This window comes from Aulonocara sp. 'chitande type north' Nkhata Bay, linkage group LG1 (assembly GCF_057382095.1).
Source record: "Aulonocara sp. 'chitande type north' Nkhata Bay isolate Kocher_YH1m ecotype deep benthic linkage group LG1, A_spYH_male_GT1.1, whole genome shotgun sequence".
In the NCBI taxonomy this organism is placed as follows: domain Eukaryota; kingdom Metazoa; phylum Chordata; class Actinopteri; order Cichliformes; family Cichlidae; genus Aulonocara; species Aulonocara sp. 'chitande type north' Nkhata Bay.
The window spans coordinates 8,310,056-8,322,145 of NC_141344.1; positions in this window are offsets into that span (position 1 = coordinate 8,310,056).

Genomic DNA, 12,090 nt, shown 5'->3' on the forward strand with positions numbered 1-12,090 from the left:
TCCATGGCCTCTCCGAACTCCTCCCACACCCGAGTTTTTGCTTCAGCCACTGCCCGAGCCACATTCCGTTTGGCCTGTCGATACCTGTCGGCTGCCTCCGGAGTCCCACAGGCTAACCAAGCCCGATAGGACTCCTTCTTCAGCCTGGTGGCTCCCTTCACCTCTGGTGTCCACCATTTGGTTCAGGGCAGGCACCACGGCAGGCACCAACCACCTTGCGGCCGCAGCTCAATGCAGCAGCTTCGGCAATGGAGACGCTGAACATGGTCCATTCGGACTCAATGTCCCCAGTCTCCCTCGGAATGCTGTTGAAGCTCTGCCGGAGGTGTGCGTTGAAGATCTCGTGGACTGGGGCCTCTGCTAGACGTTCCCAGCACACCCTCACTACGCGTTTAGGTGCACCAGGTCTGTCCAGCGTCCTCCCCCGCCACCTGATCCAACTCACCACCAGGTGGTGATCAGTTGACAGCTCAGCCCCTCTCTTTACCCGAGTGTCCAGAACATATGGTCACAGGTCTGGTGATACGATTACAAAATCGATCATCGACCTGCGGCCTAGAGCGTCTTGGTGCCACATGCACTTATGGACACTCTTATGTTCGAACAAGGTGTTTGTTATGGCCAAACTGTGATTTGCACAGAAGTCCAATAAAAAAAAACACCACTCGGGTTCAGATCAGGGAGGCCGTTCCTCCCAATCACGCCCCTCCAGGTCTCGCTGTCATTACACATGAGCACTGAAGTCTCCCAGCAGGACAACAGAGTCTCCAGGTGGAGCACCTTCCAGCACCCCACCCAGGGACTCTAAGAAGGCTGGGTACTCTGAACTGCCACTCGGCGCATAAGCGCAGATGACAGTCAGGACCCGTTCCCCGACCATAAGGCGCAGGGAACAAACCCTCTTATCCACCGGGAAAAACCCCAACGTACCGGCAGCAAGCCGAGGGGATATTAAAATACCCACCCCAGACCGCCGCCTCTCACCAGGGGCAACTCCAGACTGAGACAGAGTCCAGCCCCTCTCCAGGAGACTGGTTCCAGAGCCAAAGCCATGCGTAGAGGTGAGCCCGACTATATCTAGCCGGTACCTCTCAACCTCACGCACTAATTCAGGCTCCTTCCCCACCAGAGAGGTGACATTCCATGTCCCAATTGCCAGTCTTAGCAGCCGGGGATCAGTCCGCCAGGGCCTCCGCTCCTGGCTGCCGCCCGGCACGCAATGCACCCGACCCCTATGGCGCCTCCTGCGGGTGGTGGGCCTGCGGGAGGATGGGCCAATTTCCCCTTTTCAGGCTGTGCCCGGCCAGGCCCCATGGACTAAGGCCCGGCCACCAGACGCTCGCCCTCGGGCACCCTCCCCGGGCCTGGCTCCCGGTAACCCTATCCTGGGCAGGGTAAACTGTTCCCTCGATGTTTTCTTCTGAATCGCTCTTTGTCTGGTCCCTCACCCAGGATCAATTTGCCATGGGAGACCCTACCAGGGGCAAAAGCCCCCAGACAACCCCTGGGTAGCCCCTGGGATCCCTGGGACACACAAAACCCTCCACCACGATAAGGTAGCGATTCACGGAGAGGGAATCCCTAAATATTAAACAAAATTGTGAAAAAAAATAAATGAGGCCATAATCAAAATTATTTCAGATTTGTTGTAATGTCAGTCACTAATTAATTAATTGCTAATTGTTTCAGCTCACTAAGTACTGATTGCTCTCCCGGTCTTGGTGTGATTACTGTGACTCTCTGCCATTCGACCCCTGTGACCTCGGTCGACGAGTACATTTTACCTAAGATTTACACTCAACCACTGCTGCTCCTGAAACCTGATCCCAGTTTTACATCATCACTTTTGTGTTGAGTGACATTTTGGTCACGTGACTCAAGAGTTTATTCCTGTCCAGCTATCTGTAATATTATCCTATTATGACATTATGTGAGTCGCGCAGTGCGACGTGATACTCCAAATGTGATCAAATCCATGTTGTACATTCAAATTTTATTCAAGGTCGCTCACTGACTCCTTTACTCTCATTAGTGTTGCATTAGCAGTGTGTTTACCCTGGTCTGTGCTTTAATATTTCCCCACTCCACTGAGATTTGGCTTCAAAAGCTCGCCTTCTGCCTGAGTCCAAACTAGATTACTCATCAGCCCCCCCACACAGACGTAGGCAGTGATGTCTTGCGTGACTCACGTGGCTCCCAAGAATGTTCATTTTAACCCTACGCTGGCTAAAGGAGGGGGGAGTGTTAGTTGTGACCTCAGTGTAAGTTGGAAGGAGCGAGATGAAAAAGGTTCACAAGGTTGGAAGTGATGCACTTTACCTGAAAACCCATTATTAATGATTAAAGTGAACCAATTACTACTTCCATATTCATACATTGACACTTAGAGCTGCCAAGTCCTCGTCTCATGGCCACTTTCCAACTACATTAGAGAGCACTCATAAGGATTAAAGGGGAATTCATACATGTTTCCCAGTTGAGGTTTTTTCACAATCTACCTGTGAAAATATTTTTTCATGGAGTCCACAGGGCTTCGTGAGTCTAAAAATCTGTGAATCCTTTTTTCACAGTCCAGCCCTCGTGTCAGCTACAAACTGTTGCTTTTACTCCACCATGATCCTCTTAAAACAGATCATGTCATCTTTTACCTCTTCTCCTAGCTCATATCCTTTCTTGACAGGTTGAATCACCACCCTGGCACATCAGCAGCCAAAATAGATCCTTACTCACTGGAAGCTGTTGCAGAAACATTACTTCAGCCATCAAATTTTGTGCTTTTGGATACAAGAACAATTTGTATCCTGAAGGAGGATGGCAGGAGATTGGTCAAATGTTTATCTTTAGACTTGGGGATGAATTTGGAGAAAAATGTCAAGAAAGAGACACACAAAGCGCTTCCATCATCTCTCATAACATGTGACAAGAAAAGCTGTGAAAGCACGGCTGTCAATCATGTTACATATAGCAGCTCTGTGCATACATGCCTCAGAATCCCTTTTTTTTAGCATACAAATGACACATATCTATCAATCAAAAAATGACAACTTTTAAGCCTGAAATGCTGCTTCTGCAAAAAACTAAAATTAAAGATACTTAAAAAGGTTTATGGGTATCCAGTGTGCCTCGTAGCTGTCTGTTCAAGCTGACCAATCTAAAGTTCAAAATGCAGCCATGTCAAGTTCCCTGTGCTGTACTGCAAGTATACAATGCCTATATTAGATGCGGCCCTGCTCCTTGGTGAATCACAGAGACGTTATGTTAGACATCTGTGATGCACAGTGCAAAACTACAAACCTGCCCTTTATATCAAGAAAGAAACTTTTGAAATCTCTTCAGATTTCAAAGCAGCATCTTATAATTTTACCGGGGAATAATCTCCTGCTCCTTTTTAGCCATCTTCTTACTTTGTTTACATGATTTGTGTGTTTGTTGTCATGAAAAGTGTTTTGTTCACTTTTGTATTATTCACTGATACAGTCGGTGCTAATAAAGCATTTTCTTTTTTCCCTGTTGTTTATATAACTGCTGTGTGATGCATCAGCCAGGTGTGCACTGGAGTGCATGGACTGTGACAGGTCTCGTGGTTAGCGGGGACAAGTCGTGACGGACACCACTGGCTTGGAGAGAAATCTATGCAGCCTACCTATGCAGTCACTTGGCATGGAGGCCATAGCTTTGGTGGGATCCATGACACCCAGAAATGCTAACGTCTTCAGGCAGCCTGTCACATAAATCCAACGTTCGGCCCTGACTCCTGAGATGTCAGCGGCCTACTTCAGCAACTAACCTTACCTTCACCTTCAGCTGTGATGGGTGCAGTGACGCTCTGATTGAGCTGGAGTTGATTGAATTCAGCTGAGGTTTCACAGGAGGAGAGGGTGAGACGTTAGCGCTCCAGCAGCGATGGAGATGATGAGTTTGCCTTTGGGGTGAGGGCTTGATTCAGTAGAGCATGTGAGCTGTTTTCAGTGGGTTTCATCAAAGCCAGCCTCATGTTGTTGGAGTGGAGGGGTGGAGGATTGGGCAGATTCATTTACCAATAGACGGGATCTTATGTAACTATTCCTTGTGCTGTTCTGGGTGAGCTGTTATAGAGAAACCTTGCTCGGATGTCAGAGGAGGGCAAAATTCAGTGCTAGAATAACTTTTCTATGAGCAACATTTTAGAGGGTCACATGAACGACTGGTTGGTGGAGGTTTTTTTTTAACCCACTAGAAAGCACATCACCTAACATAACATATGGTTATCAACTTTCTCTGTTAAGCTGACTTTCTGCTTTGGGTTCTGTGCACACTCACATAAAAAGTGATGGTTCATGCATCGCATGACTCTTCTTGTACACAGGATGGTCCCTAGGAGTCCAGCCCATTGGTGCAGCCTGCTCCAATCAGAGGCGTTATCAGATGTTGATAAAAATGTTGAAACAAATAAAAACTGACGAAGAGCATGAAAAATGTAACAGAAAAATGCAAATGGTCCATGTTGTTACCATGGTGATTTAACAAAGTCTCTTCATGATACAGAAAACTTTAAGCTCAGCAAAGCTCACTAAGCCATCAAGATTCTGTGAATTCCCCCCCCCCCCCCCCCTCCCGAAAAGAAAACACGAACAAAAAAAGCAAGGCAGGATTTAAGCTATGTACAGTCCTTTGAGATGTAAGTTTATTTCTGAGACAGCTGCAAAGGTATATTCTTTAATAAATGAATGACAGACAAGACAGGTGTTTAATAAACCTCCTTAGGGCCCACATTCACTTAAAATAGTGTGTTTTATCAAAATACCCCACAGGAAATGCAGGATTTAAATATTTAAATTTCTCCTTGTAAGGGAACAGCCTTGAATAAAACAGTTGACAATAAATCACTTACTCTGGTCTGTGGACATTCAATAATAACTCTGACATTGCAAAGATTACTCATAGTGAAAGTATTTTAATGACCATAGTTATGTTCACTACTGAGGGACTGGCAGAGGAAGAGGACTCTGTGGTCTCTCTATCCTCTTAATTTCTGCTCTCTTTGCCATCATCCCTTGACCGGTAGTAACAGATGGCTACCCTTCTCTGAGCCTGCTTCTCCCAGAGGTCTCTTCCTGTTAGAAGTGAGTTTTTCTTTACAGCTGTCGCCAAGTGCTTCTCATAGGGGATCATTTGATGTTTGGGGCGTTTCTCTAATATTGTGGGGTCTTTACCTCACTATATACTATATAAACTGTTGTAATGAACTGGCACTACATAAATTGAACTAAAATGAAACTGATTTATAATTGCACTGGTCACTAAATGATGTCACAATGGACCAAAAATAGAGTACATAGAAAAGTGCAACATAACCTAGCAGGACAATTCATGCCCCATTATTGATGCAAGCTACTACATGGTACTTAAAAGCAAGCAAAGCAAACTGACTGCACTTTATGTAACAGTGTCACTGATATCAAACTTTTGCAGAAAGCAAATTTTCCAAAATTCATGTAGAAGACTCACTTGAAAGTGTGCTGCATTTGATATTCAAGAAAATCAGTTTCAAGATAATAGAAAAATAATGGTCTTCCTACTCTATTTGTACTTCTTCTAATTATAGGTCAAAATAACACAAGTCTAATTATCACACTTATTGTGGTGCAAGTCAAAGCAATTATATCTGCTGTACTTTCCTGAAAGTCTGGTCTTTTGGCACATCTAGCAAATCTTTTTGAAAAACAACAGCAGCTGATTAATTTGTCAGCAGGTCTATAACCTATGTATATAGTCTGTTGTTTATCTGTACAGTCGTCCGAGAACCTTTGCAGACAGAGGAACAGAGGAAGTGACAGGATGAGGACGATTTAGCTCCACCTCCGCCCACCATAGTGCATGTGCGCACAGACACGCACACTGACTCATACTCCCTCCTCACATGGGGAACAACATAGCTTCTCATTAAATCACTGCGTGTGCGTATTTCGTGTTTACAGATATGAGGCCTCTACGGATAACTAGGATTCAGAAGCAGCGATGTGTGAGGGCCGAGATCAGATGAGGTCATCAGGGATGGCGAGCTTAGAGGGGTCTGTCCTGAGCTGTGTGAGGAAGTCAGTGGTGTTTGTTTATTAGAGGAGCAGAGAGGGAGGGGGAGAGGATGCTCTTAGTTGGAGCATATATTAGGATGGCGACATTTTACATTTGACTGCTGATAGAAAAGAAAATGTTTAGGGTCACAATTCTGCAAAGTGATGACAAAATTTCCTTTTTTTTTCCTCCGTAGAAACAAACTATTTATAGCACATACAGTAAGACAGAGAGCTGTTATCGTGTGAATACACATGTCATCACATATAGGCATTTTCCGCCTCCACTCTTATCTGTCCTAACTCCATCATATTTGCAGTGGTTCAGATGCTCATAGATTGGCCATGTCCACTGGGAGCATGTAAACATGAGCACTTGAAAGCTTCCAGTGAATGGACAGACAGAGGCTACACGCAAAGGCAAACAATCATACGCACTTGGGCAGTGAGGATGTATTAGTGGAAGCTGGGTCAGTGTGGCAGACAGTGTGAGCTGTAGAGGCTCTGAGCATTGAATCTTTGCCATAAGGATCTCAAAAAGTCCAGAAAATTGCTTTCTTTCCCGAGGCAGATGCTTTGTCCTCTGCCTCGCTCTTCTTCTTTTTTTCTGTCTGAATCCTAAAATTTTGTGTGAGCCTAAGTAACACCAGACCTGAGTGCAGGTTTTCTGAGGTTGAACTGTAAGAGTTGTTGATCTCTCTGTAAACACACCGAGACTGTGTTTATTTGAATATAAAAACAGTTCCACTGTGGCTCTTGTGCATGTGACTCTGGCTGGGAAACGTCATCATGTCAGTGACAGCAAAGCCTTCATGTATGTGTGAGCGTGTGTTTGCGAGAGAAATAGCAGAGAGAGACATGTGTTACAGACTTGGGGGTCATAACTCCTGTCATAACTTCTCATTGTGTGGGTTGGGGAGGGGTGTTATGTAACGGAGAGAAATGGATGCATGTAGCCGTCATGGCAGCGCATGCGGGGACTGGGTAAATTTATGTGTCTGTGTGTACATCGGAATACTAACACCTCCCTCATAGCTGCTGCAGCTAGATGATGTTGTTGAGAAGTGTTTGCCTCTGTGACTACTTTGAAGTCTGCCTGTCTGTCAGTGTATGTGTGAGAGAAAGAGAAACAAAGCTGGAACTGTGCAGCACACTGAAAACACATGGAGTGCTTCAGGGAGACCTCAGGGTCACAACAAGATGACAAGATGTATGGAAAAGCTACGGCACGATGCATCACAGGGGATATAAAGTATGCACACAGCAGGCTATATAATGTGTAATGAGTCTGCTGAGGATTGTACTGTGGGTTTGTAGAACCTTTTTGCAGACGGAAACCACACTAATGACATGAAATCAAGGAACACCAAGTTTTAATGGTTAATATTAGGTAGAAAATTAATGCAAATAGGTAGAAATGAAAGAAAGTTTAATCAGATGACATTGGTGTTTCATTTGCACCTGGAATTAACATGCAATCTGTAATTGCTAATACAGTGTCGTGAATATTGTTTGTGCTATTGTGCAAAATTTGCTTTGTTTTGTGTTTTTTTTTTTTTTTCACCCCAGTGTCAGTCAACGTTATTCCTACTACCTGTAGCTTTATGAGGAAAAAGTGCCGATTAAGTGATTGTGAGACTGATTCTGTGCCGTCTGACAACTTGTCTGGCAATTGCATCCCAGTACATTTGCATGCATTTACACCTTCTAGATCCAGATGTATTGTCTGAGTTCGGAAAGCTTTATTTCCCAGAATTTGCCAGTAACAGAGAAACTTGTAGTACATAAGACTTATGATGCATACTAATTATATATATAAATATTTCCACAATACTAAGAGAGTAATAAGGTAATAGTTAGCTACAAAGCTGTCTCCATTCCTGTGTGTCATCAGTCTCTTCTCATGTTTTAGCATTCTTCAATGAGCCAAAGCCACAACAGTGATTTTGTGTTTATTTAAGGCCGTTGTTCCCTTTTTTCCCAGCTGTAATTTTCTTTGATGCTTCCTAGATTTTTCCATCACACAATTTGAGGGGTTTTTTTTATAAGTGTTTGGGAATCACAATAATTTTTCATACATAACCCTGCCCCTCAATTGTTGGCAGCTCAAAATTAATTCGACAACTAATTGACAAGCAGTTTCATGCCCAGGTAAGGACTGTTTCTTGTAATTTCATGACAAATGATGCAAACATGATATCTGAAATTGGTTCAAAGTGTTGAATTTGTATTTGTATTGTATTTGTCTTTGTTTACCCAAAGTGATGTTAGTGGAAGTGAGAGAGACTAACTGAATAAACTAAATAAATCTGTCAGAGAGAGAATGCAAACACTTCAGGAGTGGCCAAATCAATAATGTGTTACATTCTTAAAAAGAAGAAATGCACTGGCAAACTCAGCAACACCAAAGATAAGAAAATCTGCCCTCCAGCTTTAAACTGGACCTCGTATGCTTTGCTATGTTTCAGAGACATTTATACCCAACACAGTAGAGTGATGGAGTCCACAAACTGACTGTTCCTTTGTTAACAGCTCGGCCAACCTTGGGAAGGAGGCAACTCCTCATGTTGAACAGTCAGACTGTTCAGAAGTCTATGAAAAATTTCCTAAAACTCCCTTGACCTTTGATCTCAGTAAACACTTTCCTGACAGATTTATGGTCTCAATTCTTAGTTTTAAATCTTAGTGACTGAAGCACACTGCTCACTTTGGGAGTTATGGTTCATATTAAAGTCAAAAGGAAACAACAAAGCACGGCGTCCTTTATCCTTCAGGGGTCCATTTTGCAATTGACAAGTTGATATTGTATGGTTGTGAGTCTCTTAATTAAATCTGGTAACAGCATAAATTAATCCCAGACAAACTCCACTGACACAGAAGAACATTTATCACATATAAGATAATTCAACTGGGTTTTAGCGCTTTAACACTGCTAACTGGCATCTAACTAATACTTTTGGAAAGTTATTAAGTACGTTTCAATTAAAGAAGTAAATATATTTGAAGATTATTGACTTCCTTACTAAGACACTAAGAAGAAAATCCTTTCAAAGCTTTAAAACCTCAAACTCAACATGAAATGTTGATAGCTTATGTGTACTTTGAGGACCTTTCCCCTAAAAATACCATTTACACAAACACAAGATTATGTGCAGTATATTAATAGTACAGTATATTAAGTTGCAAATGTCAGGAAACAATTTGTTGTCAAAATGACTTCTAGGGTGAGTTTCAGTCACTCCTCCCTGCTCCTTCTTCTTTGACCTTCACCCATCTTCAGCCACCTCATCAGCCATTTTTCTTCCATCCTCATCTCACTCTTCTTACTTACCCAGCCCATGCTCCTCTGCCCCGTTCACCCTCACACTGCCGATTGTTTGCATCTATTCATGAAAGAGAATTTTCCAGTTTTCTCATTCCATTTAAGCTCAGCCAGCACTAACCCATTGTGCTCTGATGTTCCTCTCAGGCAAGAGGTCTAAATCAGGCAGGGGAGACGAGGGAAGGGGGAGGGATGGAGGAAGGATGGTAGGGATTTGAAGGAGCGGTGGGGTTGAGGAAAGGGGAAGGAGGAGGGGTGGATAAGAAGGACGGGTTAGTAGAGGGGAATGAGAGTGAGTAAGGCAAGTGTGTGAGAGCAGCAAAGGAGAGGTGTAAAGAAGCATGAGAGGAAAGAAAACGGAAATAAGTAGAGACATTACAGCGCCTGAGCAGGCTTAGCAGCCAGCCATATGCTCATAATGTGAACTCAGAGCTGACCTGTGATCTTTGCTGCTTGCCATCCTCTCTCTGTCTCTAACATCACTTTTAAAATGGCTACTTTCCTTATGTAACATGCTAATATCTGAGTTTTACTTAGCATTTCATCTTCACTTTAAGTTTATATAAGAACTGAACAACTAAGGGTCATTTTAACTGCAATTAAATATGGATACAAATCCTGACATTTTTTTTAATTATCTGATGCACGACTCGGCCTACTCGGTAGCCAAGCAAGGCAATAAAGCCGCTATGCTTATAAGGTTTAAAGCCAGCAGAGCTACTTATACTAATACAAGTTCATGCATTTGAATGCAAAGACTTGGAGCATGCTAATGTTAATACTAGTCGGTGCATATATAGAGATAGGGGTTGCATTTGATGTGGGTTTAAACAGGTTGGCAGCAGTTAAAAGCACAGCACAGGGATGAAACAACACTTGTTCAAACATGACTTGTGTGTGTGTTAAGAAATGTACTGCAGGCCACGTGCAAGGAAGAAAAAAAAAAGTTCCAAAACTTCACCAATAAAAAAACAAAAACTGTCTCCGATTTCAATTTTAGACTGTCTTTTAGAGAACCACATGTGTATGTATCTCAGATTACACCACAGACCTCAGATTTGTGCAGATTTGTGCAGACTTTCATCTTGAGGATCATCACTGGAGACCACACAGAAGTGTCTTCAAGATCCCACAGTGCTTAAGCCTGTGAGGCAGTTCATGAGATCAGTAGTGTGATCAGAAGCATTTTCTTGTTTCTTTTTTGTTTTTTCACACTGAGTCTCACTGTAATAACCTGAGATGTCTATGAGAACATTTGGTACACTCTGTCACGTGCGTCAGCAGTGATCCAGATGGTCTGTCGTGGCAAAGAGAGAGGTGAGCATGAAAGAGAAAATAGCAATCCCCTATCTTTACCTAAGGTCATGAGCTGTGGATAGTGAAAGAAAGACTGAGACTACAGATAGAAGCAGTGTAAATAAGCTTCCTGATGGTGAGGTCTTCAGAGTACAGCCGCTACTCCACCACAGCAAAAGGAGCTAGCTGAGGTGGTTCAGGTATCTAACTAGGATGCCTTACTAGGATGCCTGATTGATTGATAAATAGATAGATAGCTAGACAGATAGATAGATATAGGGTTAGGGTCATCACCAATAATGACTTAGACCTTGGACTGACTAACATGCAATATAAGAGGTATGAACACCAAATAGTAATAGTAATAGGGATTCTATGGCTTTTTGCGAAAAAAACAGTACAGCCAGAGTTTTTGTGGACTGGCTAGATATTCAGAGGCACCCTGACAGCTATTTCTTTGGCAGAATTGCTTTTTAGGAGGTTTTGGTGCCTCTCTTAGACGGGTGAGAACAGGTGAGAGTTTCCACTGTCAGAGTTGCAATTATGTTTGACGTCCTGTTTTTAACTCTCTATTGTCATTAGGTGAGGCTGTTTAAGCAGATGGTGTTCTCAGCAGCATCGGCTGAAATACTTTGGCATTGTCTTTGTATCGAAAGGGTTTCAGCTTTTATATGTCTGCAAAAGACATACTTTTTCATAACAGTAATCACAATGATTTACACACTCCCTGTGATAAATTATCTTCCTAATTTTCAAATGTGCTTGCAGTTTTGGAGGCAGCTGCACACATTTTGAGTCCTTTTTTTCTGTTCACACTCAATTTCACAACCTATTTCAGTTTGAATCCTCTGAACATTTGTGTTTCATCTTTCTCACTTTTGATCTGCGCCTCCTTCTGCTGTGAATTCTGTCACCGAGTGTGTCTCTTAGCGGCTTCTTTTCACACTTTAAACCACGCCAGTATGTAATGAGAATTCCAGCCTTGGTTCCTGCTTTCAGCTTTTCGTAATCAATATACAGCATTTTCCTTCTCTCTGAATGACTCATTTCCTGGCCATTGTGCCCATGCAAACGTATTCATGTTAAATTCGAAGGGACTCTATGAAATCTACTGAACGCACAAAGAATACTTTGTCACGAGGTCGAAATGCAAGCAGGGAGCACACATCCGCTGATTTGAATGATTTCATTCACATTCACACAACATGGCACATCCTGGTAATGTGAGTAAAACTGTAAGAAAAAAAATACTTGAAGCTGACTTACGGAATGATTTTTATAATAATATCTTGCTCACTGATGGTAAAACATGCTTGGAAAGCATCTAAGTAGGCCATTTCTTCTCACTTACCCTTTGCGGTTTGTGGTATTGTTACAAGCAGGTATGAGATCGATATGAATCCATGGAGGGTGTGTCAGCTC